Below are 21442 nucleotides of genomic sequence, written 5' to 3'. Positions count from 1 at the left end.
ACATTATATTTATTTTTCAGCTAATTGCAATGGAGAAGAAATACGGTAAATGAAAGCAAATGTAATAATAGGGGAAGAAACAGTATGGTGGCAGTTACTGGGAAGTGCATTGTTTTCTGTAGGAATATATACATCTTGCTGGCTACCTCTCTGCAGGAAACAATATCCTGGATAATGCAAATTTCTTATATTCCATTAATTTCTCATTGAAATTACAAGACCTCCCTGCCAGGAATGATACTTCTCTCCACAAAAACAACGAGGAGTCCGGTTACCCAACGAAAGCTTATGTCCAAATAAATTTGTTAGACTTTAAGGTGCCACCGGACTCCTCGTTGTTTTTGTGGATACAGACTATCATGGCTACCCCTCTGATACTTCTCTCCAGTCTCCATTGGACACAGAAAAGCTAACACAACAGTTCAATTATGCAGGAGATCTTATTGCTACCACTTTGATTGCTAGTTAGGCTTCTGCCTCTATTTTCCCTGCTGCTGGGGCCATTGCACCATTCTGAGCAAAAAGGGGCACATTCTGGATGTTTATTTGCCACAATACAGAAAATCAAGGGCAGTGTCGGAAAGACAAAACTAATGACACATAATATGTAGTACAAGAAGAGCTGATGTTACCTAGTAGTTAGGAAAAATTGTTCAAACAATATATGCATTTCATTATGTTAGCATACTGTAAAACTTTAAAAAATCTAACTCAAAATGAATATCACATCCTAAGCAAAGATTGCCCTCTAATATTGTCTAGTTTAGTAATAAATACTGTTAATAAAAGCAATATTTCCCGCATAAGTGCAAGATAAATCTGCTTAAGTGCATCAGGCTGTGTTTTTGAACGGAGTACTGACCTATATCCATAGTCTTCAACTCTTAGGAGATTTGCACATTTTCCCAGTGCATATGGCATTCATTCTAATGCCACAAAACCAAATGTCCTGGTGGCAGAATACTGATTTTTATGGGATAGCTGCATTTGCTATTTTTCAATTTAAATTGTTGGGAAATTGTACTCCTGTTGGATGTAAGTGTTCTGGGACTAAAGACCTACCGTATATCATAAAGAAGCAAAATCAGTGATGGACCATGTCACTTTGCAAAAGGTTAGGAAGTTGGACTATGGGCCCTAGATGTATTTTCAGTGTTACCAAGTTCCAAAATATTGACTGTCACTAATTTGAATTGTATCAACTCCAAGCAGCACCTCCCCATTATCTAATGCAGGGTTTCAGAAATGCTTCTTCAAATGATATAAGACCATAATGCCCTTTGCTCAAGTATTCAAAGTACACATTAATTATTCTTAATATTTATTTAGGGTCTAATGTGTGCTAGGAGCTTCACAGACAAACGTAACAATAAAGTACCAGCTTGTCAGCAGGTATAAAGGGGAGTAAATTCACTGTCTTCAAGGAAGTTACAGGGATTTAAATCAGTTTAGGATCTGGCCTATTGTTTCTACAACTCAGCATTTACTATCTATATAGTCAACATATAGAAGATCCTAGGAATGGGGATCCTCTGGGAGGGGGAAATGCAAGGTTTATAGGTTTGGTGAAAGAAGTGTGTAGTACACATAAGCAAGAGTGTTTGGGCGGTCAGATAATTTAATCCCAGATCGTTTATAATTCCAGTGAAGGTTGTAGAGAGTTCCTTGATATAGTGACCCACTCTTTGCTTCCTATGTAGTAGTGACCCACTCTTTGCTTCCAAAAACTCCTTTCTGATTAGCAAATCTTCCTTGCAACATACAGTAATATTGTTAATGGGCACATAACTTTAAACCAAGACTTTGCCATCTGTTTTGTATCTAGTTATAAATGGTAATTCATACACAAAGTGTACTGTAAGTGATTTAAATGCCTGTATGTGTGTTTTATTCAAAACAGCATGCATCTGTTATGTTTTTCTCGTGGTTGAGATACAAATCACTTTAGAAAACTGCTCTCTTCTGGTGTATATTGTTTCATGGCAAACAGATTCATTGTCCAAAGCAGAGTCTGGATGACATAATGCAATAGGAAAGCAAAAGCATCAGGACAGCCAGACTCCAAAGTTAGAAATATTTTACAATAATAAATTAAACTCAGCTGTTAATCCCTAGGGGAGTTCTGTCAGGAAACTTGATCTTGCAGGTCATGTTAGGATGAAGTCAGCTTTACTCCTGAAAAAAGGTTCAAAATTACCTTTTTTCCCCACTTAAAATGTTATTGCACTATACATGTAATGGATCCAAATGTAGGGAATGTAAATTTGAATCCTTAACATGAGGTGCAATGTTCACATTACCTTGTTTCAGGCATGTTTTTTTTTTCAGCCTCTGTTTTGTGTGTACTGAACCAACCTTGGCATCCAACTATAAGTTTCTTTCTCCCTGTGTCTGAAAGCAAACAAAGGCTGTGCTCCAGATTCTGTGTCAAGCATTTAGGTCCATTTTCATTCCAAGAGCTACCATTTGTCCCTAAAAGCTTCCTTTCTCTTCAGATGGGTTTGGCCAGGAAAGAATGCTCGTTAGATGCCTTTGCCAACATTGCTGTAGACAAGGGGGCTGGAAGAACTCATAGATGATCCTGTTTGAGCCCTATTTTGAGGATTTAGGTAGGAATTAAGTGGTGTATGCTGGTTGCACTGGTCCTATGCATAGATGTGAACTTCACCCAGAATGAGCATCCATCCTTTCTATACTCTCTATTCTATTTCTTCCCCTGAAACCTTTCTCCTTTGGGAGCTTTGCCAGGGTAGAGAGTGAGGGACTTAATGTTGCTACTGATAGAAGAATCTCACTGAAAGATAATCAGACATTATGCTAAAGTACCTGGGAGTGGACTATACATGTTGAATACTTTCTGGATCAGATTCAGCTCTCATTTACATCATTGTAAATCTGGAGCAACTCCAGAAAAGCCCAAAGTTACTTTGGGCTCACAGTACACTGATGCAAGTGAGATCAGAACCTCTTCTATTGTAATTATTTTTGCTTTTCCATCTGTCTCGCTCTGTGCTCTTCTTTTCCTAGTCTCTCCAGAACTGAATGCAAACCAGATAATGATGGAGTGAAATTTTCAAACCTATGCTGTTGTGGCAGGAAGGAAAAAAGGGAAAACAAGTTCCTTCTTCACCTCTTCTTCTAAAATCTCCATATAGTTGAATTATACCAGAGGAGGGCAACCTGCAGCCTGCACGAGGCCCATCAGGGTAATCTGATGGTAGACCATGAGCCATTTTGCTGACATTGACCATCCGCAGGCCTGCCCCCCTGCAGCTCCCAGTGGCCATGGTTTGCCGTTCCCAGCCAATGGGAGCAGCAGGAAGTGGCGGCCAGCATGTCCCTCTGGCCCAGCACTTCCTGCAGCTCCCGTTGGCCGGGAACCATGAACCACAGCCACTGGGAGCTGTGGGGGGGCCATGCCTTCAGACGGTCAACATCAGCAAAATGTCTCGCGGTCCGTAATCAGATTACCCTGATGGGCTGTATGCGGCCCACGGGCCACAGTTTGTCCACCACTGAATTATACCATTCCATAAATACTATATGACAATTACAAATATTCTTTTAATGTACTACCCTTTTGTAAAAGAATTACTGCTGTAGAGAATCTGTGTCTGCAAAAAACCCTCTAGTAACTTTCCATATTCAATGATAATTCATCCTACTTTTACTATAGCTTTTTTATACAAAGCAATGACTATAGATTAATTTATTCTCATAGTGCTAAATGGGAATTTTATCCATTCTCTTCAGTGACAGTATTCCTCTCAGCAAATGTCTTAATCTAATTTTTCTCACAGCAACTCCATATCAGTGCTCAGATTTCCTCATTGTTCCATATGTTCATTGTTGCACTAGTCAAATGTACCTTTATCTGTCACTCCAACGCCATTCCTGGAGATGAAATGAATGGCTCTAGCTCATTCAGGATTAGGAATAGAGTTGGGTGAATACAAAAGATTAATATTTGTGAATATCCTTATGAATAAAACTAGCTGATTTGCTTTTCTGGTATTCATGACCCCCACAAATGTTCAGGCGAGTGAGGTTTTATGCAAAAGACTATTCTCAGAAAGCAGGTGTCATGATGACTAACATGAACAACATTCACAAGAGTATTCACCTGGGCAGTGCTCCTATAGGCATTCTGAAAGAGGTTGGAAGGAGAAGGACTGAGGTTGTTGCAGAGCAGCAGAAGGCAGAAAATATATCTACAGTAGCGATGAGAGCGTTGGTGTTATTGGTATACAACCACTACAGGGAGCAGCAAATGAAGAGTCAGAGCTTGGCATCAGTACCTTAGGACCATCAATATACCTGGTCAACTTACTGTGAACCTGGATTGCATCTAGGAGGTGAGGGAATGACTGCCTTGGAACAGAAGCCTTTTGGTACTGCCTTGGAAAGTGACATCCAGAGATATATGCTGTGCTGCAACTAGATAGAACTCCAAGGAGGAATGATGAACAGCAGTACCAGGAGGATCATGAGTAACAGCAACAGTGCCACTAAAATGGGGATGGCTAGCACTAGGTCAGATGATGACAGGATGGGACTACAGCAACATATAAGAGTAATAGAGGGCCTTGCATTCTGTCTTTGACATAATATCAGCTCTCTGTTCTGGTTGCTATCCTGTCACTCCTAGAACCCAGATGAGTAGTCTATCCCATCAAAATGATGCTCTTATATTATGAAACACTTAACTGTGGTCTTAGTATTAGTGTAATTTTTGGAATTGCTTTTATTGCTACCTTTTATATTTTTCTAAAATCCATGTATATTGTGATCCTTAAGACTTATTTAAAAGCCTCTCAGAGGATTGCTTGTGGCTCAAATACAATACAAGGAACTTAATTCTTAATTATATGCAGAGGGATATGTGAAATGGAATTTACAGATTTAATGCCCTTCTTGACTATGAATCCGTAAATATATTGTTGCTTCTTCAGAGAGCTGAAATTATGCCATGATGAAAATGTTCATTAAATCAGTAGCGCAGTACTGGGGGCTTTTAATTTGATAAAAAGAGATTCTTAGAATTAAATACAGTAGCTGCTTTGGTGACACTCTTTTAGTATTCTCTGCTGACTGGGATGGCAACATTTTGTGATGATAGTAAGTTGTAATACATTTTTTGGCAAAGTTCAGAATATAATCATTTGAGCCATATTCATTGCCATTAGTGCTGCTTGCCTTGTGAAAGAGTGATAAACACCACTTCAAAATTAATCCATAACTAAAGTGCACACTTTTAAGGGAGTACGTTCCTGCAAAACCTCACTAGTGCTAAAAGTCTCAGAGAATAAAGAAATGTCTTATTGCCAACACAATGCTCAAGGGGGATTTTACAAAACCGCTAAAACTAGGAGGGATTGCAGATATGTATTTATATTTTAAAAAACATTTATGTGACTCCATTTCCTCAAGGTATGTACATAGCTAACCTACATAAAAACCATGCTTTTTTTACTGTTATTCTCATCCTTCTAATGTTTGTTACACTCACTTGCTAAAGTGTATGTGTGCAGCGGCGTCTCCAAGCACCAGTGCTCCAAGCGCATGCCTGGGGCAGCAAGCCGCTGGGGGGGGGGGGGCTGCCAGTCCCTGTGAGGGCGGCAGTCAGGCAGCCTTCGGCGGTGTGACTGCAGGAGGTCCGCCGGTCCCGTGGCTTCAGCAGCAATTCGGCGGTGGGTACGCCGAAGCATTGGGACCGTGGGACCTCCCGCAGGCATGCCGCCGAAGGCAGCCTGCCTACCGTGCTTGGGATGGCAAAAAAGCTAGAGCCGCCCCTGTATGCGTGAGAGTAGTCCCATTGAAATTAATGAAACTACTCATATGTGTACAGTTAACCCGGTGTGTAGCTCCTTGCTATATAGGGGTCATAGACTGGAAGATCATAAGGGCAGAGTACATGGATTAAATCCTAGCTCTACTGAAGTCTTTGGCAATTTTACCATCGACTTAAATGGAGCCAGGATATTACCTTTGTCATTGTATGTATTTCACACTGGCTAGTGCAATCAGACACTTATCATGACTGGGGTCTTTAGGTGCTACAGCAATATAAAAAAAATAAATGAATAATAAATAATTATTTACTTGAATTACTCACCCTGTTCTATCATCTGGGACAATAATCATCAACTTCTAACCAATGCAAGTTGATAAGGCTATTTTTTCCAGATATCTGAGTGGCATATTTCACCAAACAAATTAAAGATTTTTCCATTCTTAGAATAAAATTAGGAAAAGTTATATTAGTAGTTGGCTACTTGACTGGAGCTTTCTGACAAAGCCCAGAGAATGTCATTCTCTTTGTGCTTTTTTGGATCTATTTTAATAGTGAGATGAGTTGGAATTGAAATACTTGCTACCAACAGATAGGCAGCTAACCTGAACCACTAATTATCTGGAAAACATCAGGTTGAACATTCAGTACTGTAATTACCTCAAAATTACTGGATGAATCTGGGCAAAGTGTTGTTTCTCTGACACTTACCTTCATATCTATAGCATTAAAAAAACAGAATTAAACCCCCAAAATGGGGGGCAGTGGTGTCAAAACAAGGAGAATAAGATCAGAAACAAACTGCTTTTTAATTTTGCTGTGGACTTTTATCTTTCTAACTGATGCATTTCTCAACTCACATTATGTTAAGCAACTGGTACATGGCATATAATTTACTACTTTTCTGATTTAAACACTTGTGGCAAGCACCAAAGCATTGTGCAAAAAGGCAGAATTAAGAAAAAAAAGTTAGTAAAGGAAAATCTGAAGAGAATTTCTGTTTTAAATATGCCTTGTGTGGTGGGGCGATTGCCCACACTCAGAGAGGGTAGGCTGCAGCAGGTCTAGGCGCCTGCGCAGCCGCCCAACCAATCAGGAGAGGGCTTACTGGGAGCCAATAAGAGTGCAGATTGGAGCCAGCCAATCAGAGCCCGGCTTAGCCATATAAAAGGCTGCCCAGAGCAGGAGCAGTCAGTCTGTCCCAGGCCTTCAGAGGGGAAGGTCTGTCTCCAGAGCTGGGAGGCCAGCACCACGGACAGCGCAGTGCAGGCCAGCCTGAGCGAGTGGGAGAAGGCCCTACTCCATAGCCTGCTAGGCGGCAGGCCTGGGAGGAGGAGGCCTAGCGTAGCGAAGGGCTGTTGGGGAAACGGTCCAGAGGGATAGTCAGAGGAGGAAGGAGAAGGAAGACAGTGAGACTGTCACACGAGGGCCTCTGGACCGGGACTCAGAGTAGTGGGCGGGCCTGAGTCCCCCCCCCCCCTTTTTCCCCCTTTGTTTGCTGTGCTACCCCACGCACAGCCACAGGCCGCAGGGAGCGGCCGCTCAGAACCACACCAGATCCTAGACTGTAAGGATTGGACTTGAAGGTGTGGGGCTGTTGTTTACCCCCCCCCCCGGAAGGGGGTGTGATTGGACAAAGGGACACTGTCGGAGGGCAGTGCTCCGGAAGAGGACGCCGACGTCGGGAGCAACGCAAGTCCGTGCACCCCACAGAGGCGAGACGACAGGCGGAACGCCACCTAAAGAGGGCGCTCTACTGGCGCGAAACTAATTCCCCGAAGCGGCCAGGAGGAGGCGCCACAGCGGTGAGCTACCGAACCTGTCACACGTGGTGGAGAATGCGGGCATAGCGGTCCGCCCCTGATACGAGGGGCCAGCGCCAAGACTGCGGACTATTGCCCAGAGCAGTGCCGTGCGCTGACAGACGGTCGACCCGGATTGTGGGTGCGGACCCGGACCCACCAAAGGGGTCCAGAGTGAGGGGATTGAACCGGGAGTAACCCGCTGAACCCCAACATGGAGGCTGAGAAGCTATTAAAATGGCTGCTAGAGAAGCAACAAGAGCAGTCGGCCCAGCAGCACCAGCAGCAGGTGCAAATGCTGCAGCAGATGACCACTCAGCAGCAGCTGCTGATGACTCAGCACCAAGAGAATCAGCAGCAGCTCCTCCGAGAGTTGGCCACCCAGCAGCGGGTGCAGCAGGAACATTTGGTGCAACAGATGGCCGCACTGTTACGGCCGGCAGGAGACACCCCTGCCGCCCCCATGGGAACCGGACTGGGGGATACCCCAGGGGCCCTACCGATACGCCTCACCAAGATGGGGCCCGAGGATGACCCAGAGGCCTATCTGGTCACATTTGAGCGGGTGGCGACTGCTGCCCGGTGGCCCTCAGAACATTGGGCCACGTTACTAGCCCCTTATTTGACGGGGCAGGCTCAGGCCGCATATCGGAGCCTCGACCCCCGGGAAGCGCTCGAGTACGCCCGAGTCAAGGCGGCCATCCTAGACCACACCGGCATTAGCCCAGAGACCTACCGACAACGTCTCCGTAAGGAACAATATCCTCCGGGGGCCCGACCCCGCGCCGTAGCCCAACGCATCCGGGACCACTGCTGGAGGTGGTTGAACCCCGAGGGCCTGACGGGACCCCAGGTGGCGGAGCTCGTGGCCTTAGAGCAGTTCACCCAGATCCTACCCCCGGGAGGGAGGGCCTGGGTGCGACGGCACCGACCGGCCACCCTCTCCGCAGCAGTGGCCTTAATGGAGGACTACTTGTCGGCCGAGGGGGCAGAGGCGCCACCCCGAGCAGCCGAGAGCCTTGGTCGCAAGGGCGGCGCAGAGAAGGGGAACCCTCGTGGGACGGGAGCCTCTGGACCACTGGCAGGCAACAGCCATCGGCACCCGAGACCTCCCAACCCTGAACCCCGACCCAAGTTATGGCCGGTGGCGACTCGAAAGGAGCTACAGCCCCCGGAGCGAACAGGCCCCCCCGGAGGAGGCCCCAGCCCGGCCGAAACCCGAGAGAGGTGCTGGGGCTGCGGTCAAGAGGGACATTTCCGGCGAGATTGCCCTTTTATGGACTGCAGCTATGGGCAGGCCTGGATGGCCGGACAACGGGCACGGAAGAACGGGGTAAGAAAGTTGATTGTCCCAGTCCAGGTTGAAGGGAATCCCACCAATGCCCTCGTAGATTCAGGGTGTAGTCAGACCCTCATACGAGAGGGGCTGGTCCCGAACCTCAATCTTTCGGGGCCCCCGATCTACCTGCAGTGCGTGCATGGGGACATCCGCCAGTATCCCACAGCCTGGGTCAAGATGGGAGTAGGCGGCCGAGAGGAGGGTCTCCGAGTAGGAGTGGCCCCTAGGCTGGCCTACCCGGTGGTGTTGGGACGAGATTGGCCCGGCTTCGGAGAGGTCCTCCTAAGATATCAGCCACCCAAGCCCCGACCAGACAGGACTATAGCACCGGGAACGGGGCTGCTTGGGAGCAGGCTAAGGGATGACCCCGGTGAGGGGACCTCCTCGGCGGCGGAGACCCCTGCGAATTGTCCAGGAGACAGACCCCGTTCGGTGGAGGACGCCCAGGCAGAGTTAGAGCGTGACGGGGACTTCTTACGGGAGCAACGGGAAGACCCAACCCTAAGCCGGGCCTGGGAACAAGCTAACAACCCGGTCATGGAGGGGGACGGGACGCAACGGATTCCGCAGGGCCCCCGCTTTGAGGTATGGCAGGATCGCCTGTACCGAATAGCGCAAGAACCCCAGACCCGGGAGACGTTCCGTCAGCTGTTAGTCCCCCGGAGACTGCGAGCCGGCCTCCTCCACTTAGCCCACGCGAACCCTTGGGCTGGACACCTGGGACGCGAGAAGACCCTACAGAGGGTGGCCCGCCGGTTTTTCTGGCCAGGCATCCACCGGGAAGTGGCAGACTTTTGCGCCTCGTGCCCAGAATGCCAGCGAGCCGGACCGAAAGGGGTAGCTCCTGCACCCCTGGTACCCATGCCAGTCGTGGGGGTACCCTTTGAACGGATCGGGATGGACCTCGTCGGCCCCCTTGAGAGAAGCAAGACAGGGAACCGCTTTATACTAGTAGTCGTGGACTACGCCACACGCTATCCCGAAGCCGTTCCTCTAAAGACAGCGACGGCACCGACCATTGCGGGCGAACTGGTAAAGATTTTCGCCCGGGTTGGGATACCCGGTGAGATATTGACAGACCAAGGCACCAATGTGTCCTCCAGGTTAATAGCTGAGCTATGTCGCCTCCTCCACATCCGGACCCTCCGGACATCGGTGTACCACCCGCAGACCGATGGCTTGGTAGAGCGGTTCAACGGTACACTAAAAGCCATGTTGCGGAAGTTTGTGGAGGAGGACCCCTCACATTGGGATACCTTGTTGCCGGCCCTGCTGTTTGCAATAAGAGAGGTACCACAGGCCTCGACGGGGTTCTCGCCCTTCGAGCTCCTATACGGCAGGCAGCCCAGAGGAATACTGGACCTCCTGAAAGAGGAGTGGGAAGCACAGGAAACACGGGTCCTTGGGACCACACACTATGTACTACAGCTCCGGGAGCGACTCCAAACGTTAGGGGCCTTCGCCCGTGAAAACCTGGAACGGGCCCAGGCAGGTCAGGAGCGCCTCTATAATCGAAGGGCCAGAGGGAGGAAGTTCGCCCCAGGCGATAGGGTGTTGCTGCTGCTGCCCTCGTCCGAGTCGAAGCTCCTGGCCAAATGGCAGGGTCCCTACGAAGTGATCCGACGAGTGGGACCAGTCGATTACGAGGTCAGACTACCGGGTCGACGCAAAGAGACCCGTATTTACCATATTAATCTCCTAAAGGCCTGGAAGGCCCGGGAAGCCATGTTCATCGGCCCGTCCACCCCAGAGTCGGAACTTGGACCCCTAGCAGGAGATCTTCCCGACCCCGGACCGGCTGTGGTGGGGTCAGGCCTCGACCCCAGACAGAGAGGACAACTGCAACAGATGCTGGAGAAGTTTTCAGATGTCTTGTCGGCCCGCCCGGGCCGGACGACCCTAATGAGTCATCATATTGCCACAGACCCCGGGAAGAGAGTGACGGACAACCATCGACCGTTACCCAAGAAAATGTGGGACACCGTCCGGCGGGAGGTGGAGACTATGTTGGAGATGGGAGTGGTAGAAGAATCGACGAGTGAGTGGCGAAGCCCTATCGTCTTAGTACCGAAACCAGATGGGGCGACCCGGTTTTGCATCGACTTCAGAAAGGTCAACGCTATCTCTCGTTTTGATGCCTATCCAATGCCGAGAGTGGATGAACTGTTAGAGCGCCTCGGAGGAGCCAAGTACCTGTCAACTTTAGATTTAACTAAAGGATATTGGCAGATCCCACTGACGCCAAACTCCCGAGCGAAGACGGCCTTCCCTACGCCCTTCGGCCTCTTCCAGTTCGTAACCATGCCGTTCGGCTTGCACGGAGCAGCAGCCACGTTCCAACGTCTGATGAACAAGGTCCTCCAGCCCCACGACCAATACGCGGCGGCGTACATCGACGATATCGTGGTTTATAGCCTTGATTGGGAGAGCCATTTACACCACCTGGCAGCAGTGCTACAAGCCCTCAGAGCGGCCGGCCTGACAGCTAACCCGGCGAAATGTCACTTAGGCCAAAAAGAAGTGACCTACCTGGGATACACGGTAGGAGGGGGGAAACTAACACCCCTGATTAGCAAGGTACAAGCCCTCAGAGATGTACCCACCCCCACGACGAAGAAACAAGTGCGTCAGTTCTTGGGATTAGCTGGGTACTATCGTCGTTTCGTACCAGACTTTGCATCTATAGCCGCCCCCCTGTCAGACCTAACGAAGAACTCCCAGCCTCGACAGGTACAGTGGACTACGCAGTGCGAGCGAGCCTTTAACACGCTCAAGGAACGGCTCACTCAAGAACCAGTACTACGGCACCCCGACTTCACGAAGGAGTTTATTCTACAAACAGACGCTTCAGAAGTCGGCCTAGGTGCAGTACTCTCCCAGGAAGTAGACGGGGAGGAACACCCAGTACTGTATTTGAGTCGGAAGCTGTTCCCCCGAGAAAGACACTTCTCAACAATAGAGAAAGAGGCCCTGGCAGTGCGGTGGGCCATCGACGCCCTCCGTTACTATCTGCTAGGGAATAGTTTTAAGTTAATCACAGATCACGCCCCTTTGCGATGGATCCACAGCATGAAAGACACGAATGCTAGAATTATGCGGTGGTACCTCGCCCTTCAGCCTTACGACTTCCAGGTGCTCCACCGACCGGGTAAGGCCCATACTAATGCCGATTTCTTCTCCAGGCTAGGGGAGGAGGGCGAAGAATCGGATCAGGGAGGGGGATCTGTAGCGAAGGGGGTGGTCTGCGAGGGGGCAGCCAAGCCCCCATCCAACTGCCCAGGTCCTAGACAGTCAGCCCTGACGGCAGAGGGTCCGTCACGGTCGTACGGGGTGTGTCCCAAATGCACGGAGAGCGTGAAAAGAGGGAGCATACCCCAGCCTAGGCAGACGGTCGTGGGAGAAGAACCCTTGCGGGAAGCCCCGGTGGAGGACCAGCACACCCTCCTGGAACCGCCGGGGACTGTGACTTCTCCAGATCGAGAGGGAGCCTCGCTGTGGGAAGGACCAGCCGAGGCAGTGGACCACGAGACCCGTGGAGAATCAGGGGACCCGTGGGACACTCCGGCAGCTGAACGGATAGGAGGCAGCTTCAGGGAATCGACAGGCTGGTACGTCGGACCTGGTAAGCCTCAGCGTGTTTCGGTGGGATCCCCCCGCTGAGGCGGCGGATAAGCCGGGTTGCCTGGTAGCAAAGACTAATTTCCGTGACTTTGGGGGCCAGTAGGCCATGGGGTCCCGCGACAAGGGCTATGTTTCTGGACTGTGAGCCGGTAAGCCGAGCCACTGTGGGATAAAGGCTAAGTTCCGAGCTCCTGAACATTAGGCCGATTAGGATATTCCCCCCCCCCCCCCCGGGAAGGTTCTTAAGGGGGAGGGTGTGTGGTGGGGCGATTGCCCACACTCAGAGAGGGTAGGCTGCAGCAGGTCTAGGCGCCTGCGCAGCCGCCCAACCAATCAGGAGAGGGCTTACTGGGAGCCAATAAGAGTGCAGATTGGAGCCAGCCAATCAGAGCCCGGCTTAGCCATATAAAAGGCTGCCCAGAGCAGGAGCAGTCAGTCTGTCCCAGGCCTTCAGAGGGGAAGGTCTGTCTCCAGAGCTGGGAGGCCAGCACCACGGACAGCGCAGTGCAGGCCAGCCTGAGCGAGTGGGAGAAGGCCCTACTCCATAGCCTGCTAGGCGGCAGGCCTGGGAGGAGGAGGCCTAGCGTAGCGAAGGGCTGTTGGGGAAACGGTCCAGAGGGATAGTCAGAGGAGGAAGGAGAAGGAAGACAGTGAGACTGTCACACGAGGGCCTCTGGACCGGGACTCAGAGTAGTGGGCGGGCCTGAGTCCCCCCCCCCCCCCCTTTTTCCCCCTTTGTTTGCTGTGCTACCCCACGCACAGCCACAGGCCGCAGGGAGCGGCCGCTCAGAACCACACCAGATCCTAGACTGTAAGGATTGGACTTGAAGGTGTGGGGCTGTTGTTTACCCCCCCCCCCCGGAAGGGGGTGTGATTGGACAAAGGGACACTGTCGGAGGGCAGTGCTCCGGAAGAGGACGCCGACGTCGGGAGCAACGCAAGTCCGTGCACCCCACAGAGGCGAGACGACAGGCGGAACGCCACCTAAAGAGGGCGCTCTACTGGCGCGAAACTAATTCCCCGAAGCGGCCAGGAGGAGGCGCCACAGCGGTGAGCTACCGAACCTGTCACACCTTGTATTGGAACAAGAAAGTCAACAAAGTAAATTTACCAAGGTAAAGAATTCCACTTTCACAGACCAATGTGAGCAAAATGCCCAGTATCTGGAGGTGGCTAATGATAAAAAGGTAGATGGAATGGGAAAGATCCTTGTCCCTGTGTGATGCTAGCTGGAGGCACTCAGAGTTGTGAGGCATCTCGGTACCACTGGCTGTTAGTGAAACCCCCAGGAGACGTCACAACCTGCTTTGGTGTCATTCCACTGGGTGAAAGCAGTAGGATCTCTGAAAGGGTCTCTAAAAGCTCTGTAACTAGCTGAGGGAAGATTTCCCTGGTAAAGGAACTGTGGAAGATTCCACAGGCTACCTTCTAAGGATCCTTTTGCAATTTGAGCATAGGGGGCATGATGGAGACAGGAAGGGCATATTCAGGATAGAGTCACAGCACACATTGCTGAGGAGATTCTAGGCAGCGCTGCCTCTCATAGGAGAGCCCAGCAAGGCTTCTGTAATTTAGATAGCAACTCAAGGCTGTCAAAATTATGCCAGAAAACCATTCCAGCCCCAGGAACAGTCTAGCATCAATAGGGTGCAAAAGGTGGCTTAAAGCCACCTTATTCCCCTCCCACTGGGCTGTGAATTCTAGGCTGCACCTCTTAGAGGCATCACACAGAATCTCACCTTACATATGTATCTCAATCAATTACACTCTCCCATGTCGTAGCTAGCAGAGCTGGTTGTACATGAATTGGGGAGCGGACTGTGTATTATAAAGACCTAATGCAGAATACTCCCCAGTAGAAAACAAGATTTCAAGAGGAATTGTGCCTCAGAACAGTGTCGCTGAGGATCAGTTCCTTCCCAGGGCTGCTACTGGAGCAGCTGAACCTAAAGACTGAAACTAGCTCTCAGTTAAAAACATTACAGTATATTGCCATTTATATTTTCAAAGTGCGTTGCAGATATCAATTAACAGATTAATCACTTGTATATGAATAAAAATGGCACCTATGGTTAAATTACTGAGGATAAAATTAAAAGCTGCCAAACTCTCAGTCCTCAGGCTTTTGAGCATAAGATGGTCAGCAGTGGGGGTCCGAGAGCGATTTCTTCCCACAGTACAGTCTGCACAATTAGATGCACTGAGTGGAGCTTCTGAAGCTTGTTCAATTGGCCATTGTCAGAGACAGGTTACTGAAGTTGAAAATAGACTGAGAGTCTTCCCTGGTACAGAAATTCTTCTGTTTATTTACTAACACACAGAGAGATTAATGTTTCACTGAACATGAAAAAGAATGGAAGCTTATTCTAATGTCCTGAGAATAACGTAATTAACTAATGATAAAAGTGTTTTAGCAGTAGAAGAGTCAGGGAATCCAATTATGTATTTTCTGTTGTGCTAGTCTGGGTCAAGATCTAGCTATTTGCTTAGCGAAAGACAAAGGGCCAGATTCTCAGATGTAGCTGGATGTATATTGAACTTTGTCTATTTATGCCAGCTGAGAATCTGGCCATATGATACTATACTATACCTGCGGGGATCAAAGAGATTTTACAATACTGATGAGTCTTAACCCAAATTCATCACCAATCTGTGGAGGCATGTGGACCCAATTTCAGGGTCCCACATGCCTCCAAGACAACTAGGTCTGGGTAGATTCCAGTCACTATTTCTAGCTCTGGATCTAGAGGGCACCCTCCCAGGCTGAGTCCTTTTGTCTCACACCCACCCTTGGGATATGATGCGCTGCTGTCCAGCCACCCGTACCAGTTAGCATGTGGTGAGTTAGCGCACTGTAGATTTGCACCCCAGCTTACAGTATACTATCTCTCCATGTAGACAAGCCCCAAGATCTCTGTGGTAAATGGAAAATTAGTATATTTATACTCATCTTTAAGTCTTATAAAATTAGGTATTCTCAGCTACAGTTCTTGTGTATCTAGGGAAATGTTTCTTCACTAATGTGGCCGGCCAATGGAGGCCATGATATTGAGTGTTGAGACACTGATAAGACAGTGCATGTGGGAGGGACTTTTTGAAGTATGTTTTACTTTGTGGGGTTTTATATTTTTGCCTTTTTAAATACTGCTTGCTTTAGTGTTCTCCGCTACAGAATTTTCAAAATTGTTTGTAGAATTGGATAGTGTCACAGTCACTACTGCTTTATCATTTTCCATCAGTATGCTCTGCAATGTAGTTGTCTCCTAAAAAGACTCCTTGTTTGAGGCTTTATGATCTTTTTTTCCCTCTCTCCTTGACTCAAAGTCACTATTTTATATTGACAACCGAATGGCAGATAGCTTTGGCTAAAATTCAGGAGACACAGATCCTATTCTGTGGCAAAATGCTTAGTGATTTTATTCATAACATTTAAAATTTCTGTAGTGCTTATGGCTTTTTTAACATTTCATTAATTATTTAAAATTAATTTAGCAAAAGAAGAGAAGGAAAATAGAGGGGCTTTTTGTCTTGTATAGCAACACTACTGTTTTCTTCCTCAACCAGAAATGATACTATGATATTATTCAGTAGGTGGTGAAATATTTTAGGACAGTATCCGAGAGAAGTTGGACACAGCAGAGACAGAAATGGTATCTTCAAGAACACATCCTTGTAACTAATTTTTGTGATGTTATGTAACCTGTAGAGACTCTTAATAGCCCAAGGTTGTGGATGTAGCCACTGACTTTGGTAAGCCTGAGTTGAATATTGCATTTACTGTACCAAAAATGAAAATTGTTATGATGAGCTGTGGTGGTAGCTTGTAAATATAATGGACATCCTTCACCACTGTATTACACCATGAAAATCAATGAAATAACAGAACACTGATGTAGTACAATAGCTAATCATGCCCAATGAAAGGCAATGAAATCTTTACTCAGAAAATTCAGACATGTTGCAGGTATTTATTCTAGTTTATATAAACCCATGGTGTTCTAAGTGTGCTTGATTACTGCAGGGAATGCCTTGGATTTAGGACTGAGCCCTCGTGAGCAAGTTTAGAGTTGGGGATTGAGGAAAGTGGATTTAGGGGAAATTAATTAAAGAAGTCTAGGTGTGCTATGGTCATAGTTTGGGTCTCTGTCTCAAATCTTGGGACTAGGGACTCAGATGGAAGATGGTATTCAGTGCATAGTAAAAAAGTGAGACTTAACAACACACCTCTTGTGAGATATTAAGCACATTGGACATCCATTGAAGGCTATGGTAACTAAGGATGTTTCCCATTTTGGAGTAGGTACTCATCATTTTGCAGCCCTAGATTATGCCAAAGAATCCAGCTGGGGAGCATCATTTCATATTCCTTTTCGATAATGTGAAGTAAAATAATCAGGTTTCAGAGTAGCAGCCGTGTTAGTCTGTATCCACAAAAAGAACAGGAGTACTTGTGGCACCTTAGAGACTAACAAATTTATTAAAGCATAAGCTTTCGTGGACTTCGGACTTCGGCATCCGAAGAAGTGGGCTGTAGTCCACGAAAGCTTATGCTCTAATAAATTTGTTAGTCTCTAAGGTGCCACAAGTACTCCTAAAATAATCAGCACCTTCTTATATTGGAATTCCTCATATGTACAAGATGGGACTGATTGACTTTGGAGCCTCTCTCATATCAAAGGAGCTATTCTCATATCCTGTCCTATCAGGGTCATAAATGTTGTAAAAGAACTTTTAGAAGTAACTGAAAGAAGTGATGGACCAATGAATCATTGTTTGGATCTGAATCAAGTCTGGGGCTCTGTTCAGAAAGAAAAGGAAAAGAGAAATGTGATGGAGTAGAGTATGTCTGTACATGTCTATATCAAACTAAAAACTCCACTTTGTTTTGTGAACACAATTTTGATTGCAAAACTGTTCTGTGCCTTCACTGTATCTCTGTGGTCTCAATAATGAGCTGAAACCCTCAGGAAATGTCAGGAGATATTTCTGCACCTAGCAGAAGGCTGGTGATGCAGAGCAATCAAGTGTCATTAACTTGGAGGGTCTGACATTCAAATGGAAGCACCATAGGATAATGATCTAGCTGCCACCAAAAGAAAGAAGTTCTCCTAGGTGGGCTTGTAACCAAGCAATGGATCACCTGATGACAAACATGATGCTACCTAGGAGAGTCATCTGACCAGGGGACTAGAACGTTATAGAAAACTCTTTCACTGGCCATTTTAGAAAGAGAAGAGATATAAGCATAAGAAGGCAAGTCTTGCCAGGAGGAAAATGAAGAATGGAGGATCCTGGGATCTTGAAAGGACACTGACCAAAACCCAAAGGGCTCTTGGAAAGGAAGAGAGAGGAAACTGAGGCAATGTTTTATGTGTAGGTTTCTTTTATTTTCCGTAGTACTGCATATCACTTGTGCTTTGTGAGTAATGTGATTGGTTTAGAAATTCTTTTTCAGCGCCTGTGTCCCCCTTGCTTTCGCTGTCATGTAGTACCTGAGGGGGAAACAGTAATCCAGAGGGTCCACGCCTTCAGTGGATCTCTGAAAGCATGCAAGAGCTGCTGGGAGGCTTGGAAAATCTGGCACTAGTTTCAAGGACTGGGCAGTTGGTCGCAGAGTCCCACCTCTCAAAAAGTGTGATAGATGGAGGTTCTCTGTACCCTGAGAGTGTGTCAGAGCCTCAGAGTCAGAAACAATAACTAGACTCTGCTCAGACCCAGACAGCAAGATGGCATGAGGTCCAGTGGATGGATACTGCAGTGTATTAAAAACAATGTTAAAATAATTAGTCTGCCACTTAAAATGCTTCTTCTGTGTGCAGGCTAAGGAGGGTGTTCTGTAGGGAAGCCTGGGATCTGGGAGCTGGCAGTTTGTAGATAGCAAGCCTAGAGTCAGGTCAGATGAGTTATGCTTCTCTGTTTTAGGGTGCAGCCTGCTTCTCTCTTTTTCTGTTTAGGGGGTCTTGCATGTTATAATTCTGAATTCTGAGTAATCCAGTAGTATTATGGTGCAAACTTTCAGCAAGAATATTTTATAGCTTGGTAAACTGAAGTGAAGAGACGTAACTGTGTGGTGAAGAAATCCCAGCCTAATACACAGGTGTTCATATAGCTACAAAGCTGTGGTGCCATTTTTGGAAATATCAAATCTGGAAGATGATAGATGATAGACCAGTGTTTTCTGGACTGCAGCATCCTTCTGCAAACCGGCTCTCCTCAAAATAGAGTAAAAATAAACAACATTATCTTGCTATAAAAACAAATTAAAGATTTTGGAAGCTCTTGTTAAAGCAACTAACCTTCCAAGGTTTTTATATATTTTTAACAGCTTCCACAATAAAAGGTGAAAGCAAATATTGTTTTACAGGTCTTTGAAATAAGAAAATGCCAAGATGGTAAACATCATTTGAAAGTTACATAAGGATATGAGGGATGTATGGAAGAGGAGAAAATATAGGTATGACGTTCCCCTGGTGTTGTCTGGACCGGTGATCTGATAAGTCATTCCAATCCCCGACTCTGGGAGCCAGCCTTACTGTGCTCCGCTGTGAGAACCCCCAGTCCCAGGCTGTTCATGCACAGCCTCTAGCATGTATGCTGCTTTCAGCTACGTGAGTGAGCACTTTTGGCCAGTCGCTGCTTGGATGGTGCAACCGAATGACACTAGCCAATATCTTCAGTCCCAGACACAACCCTAGGAACCTCCATTTTGCAATGTCCAGTTATGCCTGCTGGACCCTACAAGCTTATATGAGTTTGTCAAATTAACAAAGAAATTTATATATATCAGGCTTGTTATCCCAAGGGGAGTCTCTGACATGCTTCAAACCAAACACACTGCTTCAGGTAGAACAAACAAATTTATTTGCTACAAAAGATAGAGTTTAAGTGTTTATAAGTCAAAGCACAACAAGTCAGATTTGGTCAAATGAAATAAAAGCAAAACACATTCTAAGCTGATCTTAACACTTTCAATGCCCTTACAATCTTAGATGCTTCTCACCAGGAGGCTGGCTGGTTGCCCTTCAGACTGGCTCTCCCATTTGATCAGTGCTTCAGTCGCTTGGTGGTGGTGTCTGTAGATGGAGGTGGAAGAGAGAGCGAGAGCCTGGCAAGCATCTCTCCCTTTTATCATGTCCTTTCTTCCCTCTTGGCTTTGCTGCCTCCCCCTTTTAGAGTCAGGTGAGCATTACCTTATCGAAGTCCCAAACTGACCAAGGGAAGGGGGATTACTCACTTGAGAGTCCAACAGATCCTTTGTTGCTGTCTGGGCCAGTGTCCTTTGTTCCTGTGAGGCTGGGCTGGGTTTGTCCAATACATGCCCTGATGAGGTGTGAACTGCCCCTCTGCTCCTGGAGAGTTTTGCATGGGCTTGCTTTATAATCATAGAAGATTAGGTTTGGAAAAGATCTCAGGAGGTCATCTAGTCCAACCTCCTGCTCAAAGCAGGACAACACCAACTAAATCATCCCAGCCAGGGCTTTGTCAAGCCAGGACTTAAAAACCTCTCAGGATAGAGATTCCACCACCTCTCTAGGTAACCCATTCCAGTGCTTCACAACCCTCCTAGTGAAATAATGTTTCCTAATATCCAACCTAGATCTCCCCCACTACAACTTGAGACCATTGCTCTTTGTTCTGTCATCTGCCACCACTAAGAACAGCTGAGTTCCATCCTTTTTGGAACCTCCCTTCAGGTAATTGAAGGCTGCTATCAAATCCCCCCTTACTCTTCTCTTCTGAGACTAAACAAGCCCAGTTCCCTCAGTCTCTCCTCATAAGCCATGTGCCCCATCCCCCTGATAATTTTTGTTGCCCTCCTCTGGACTCTTTCCAATTTGTCCACATCCTATCTGTAGTAGGGGGTCCAAAACGATGCAATGCTCCAGATGTGGCCTCACCAGTGTTGAATAGAGGGGAATAATCACTCCCCTCAATCTGCTGACAATACTCCTACTAATGAAGCCCAATATGCCGTTAGCCTTCTTGGCAACAAGGGCACACTGCTGACTCATATCCAGCTTCTCACCCACTGTAACCCACAGGTCCTTTTCTGCAGAACTGCTGCTTAGCCAGTCAGTCCCCAGCCTGTAGTGGTGCATGGGATTCTTCCGTCCTAAGTGCAGGACTCTGCACTTGTCCTTGTTGAACCTCATCAGATTTCTTTTGGCCCAGTCTTCCAATTTGTCTAGGTCACTCTGGACCCTATCCCTACCCTTCAGAATATCTACCTCTCCCTGCGGCTTAGTGTCATCCGTGAACTTGCTGAGGGTGAAATCTACCCCATGGTCCAGATCATTAATAAAGATATTGAACAAAACTGGCCCCAGGACTGACCCCTGGAGGATTCCACTTGATACCGGCTGCCAACTAGACATCGAGACGTTGATCACTACCTGTTGAGCCCAACAATCTCGCCAGCTTTCTATCCACCTTACAGTTGATTCATCCAATCCATACTTTTTTAACTTGCTGGCAAGAATACTGTGGGGGACTGTATCAAAAACTTTGCTAAAGTCAAGATATATCATGTCCACCGCTTTCCCCATATCAAGAGAGCCAGTTATCTCATCATAAAGGCAATCAGCTTTGGTCAGGCATGACTTGCCCTTGGTGAATCCATGTTGACTGTTCCTGATCACCTTCCTCTCCTTCAAGTGCTTCAAAATAGTTTCCTTGAGGACCTGCTGCATGATTTTTCCAGGGACTGAGGTAAGGCTGACCGGTCTGTAATTCCCCGGGTTCTCCTTCTTCCTTTTTTAAAGATGGGCACTATATTTGCCTTTTACCAATCGTCCTGGACCTCCCCCAATCACCGCAAGTTTTCAAAGATAATGGCCAATGGCTCTGCAATCACATCAGCCAATTCCCTCAGCACCGTCGGATGCATTA

Source organism: Chrysemys picta, chromosome 5 (genome assembly GCF_011386835.1).
Source record: "Chrysemys picta bellii isolate R12L10 chromosome 5, ASM1138683v2, whole genome shotgun sequence".
Classification (NCBI taxonomy): Eukaryota; Metazoa; Chordata; order Testudines; family Emydidae; genus Chrysemys; species Chrysemys picta.
The sequence above is the reverse complement of the archived record's forward strand: the minus strand, read 5'-3'. Positions refer to the sequence as shown.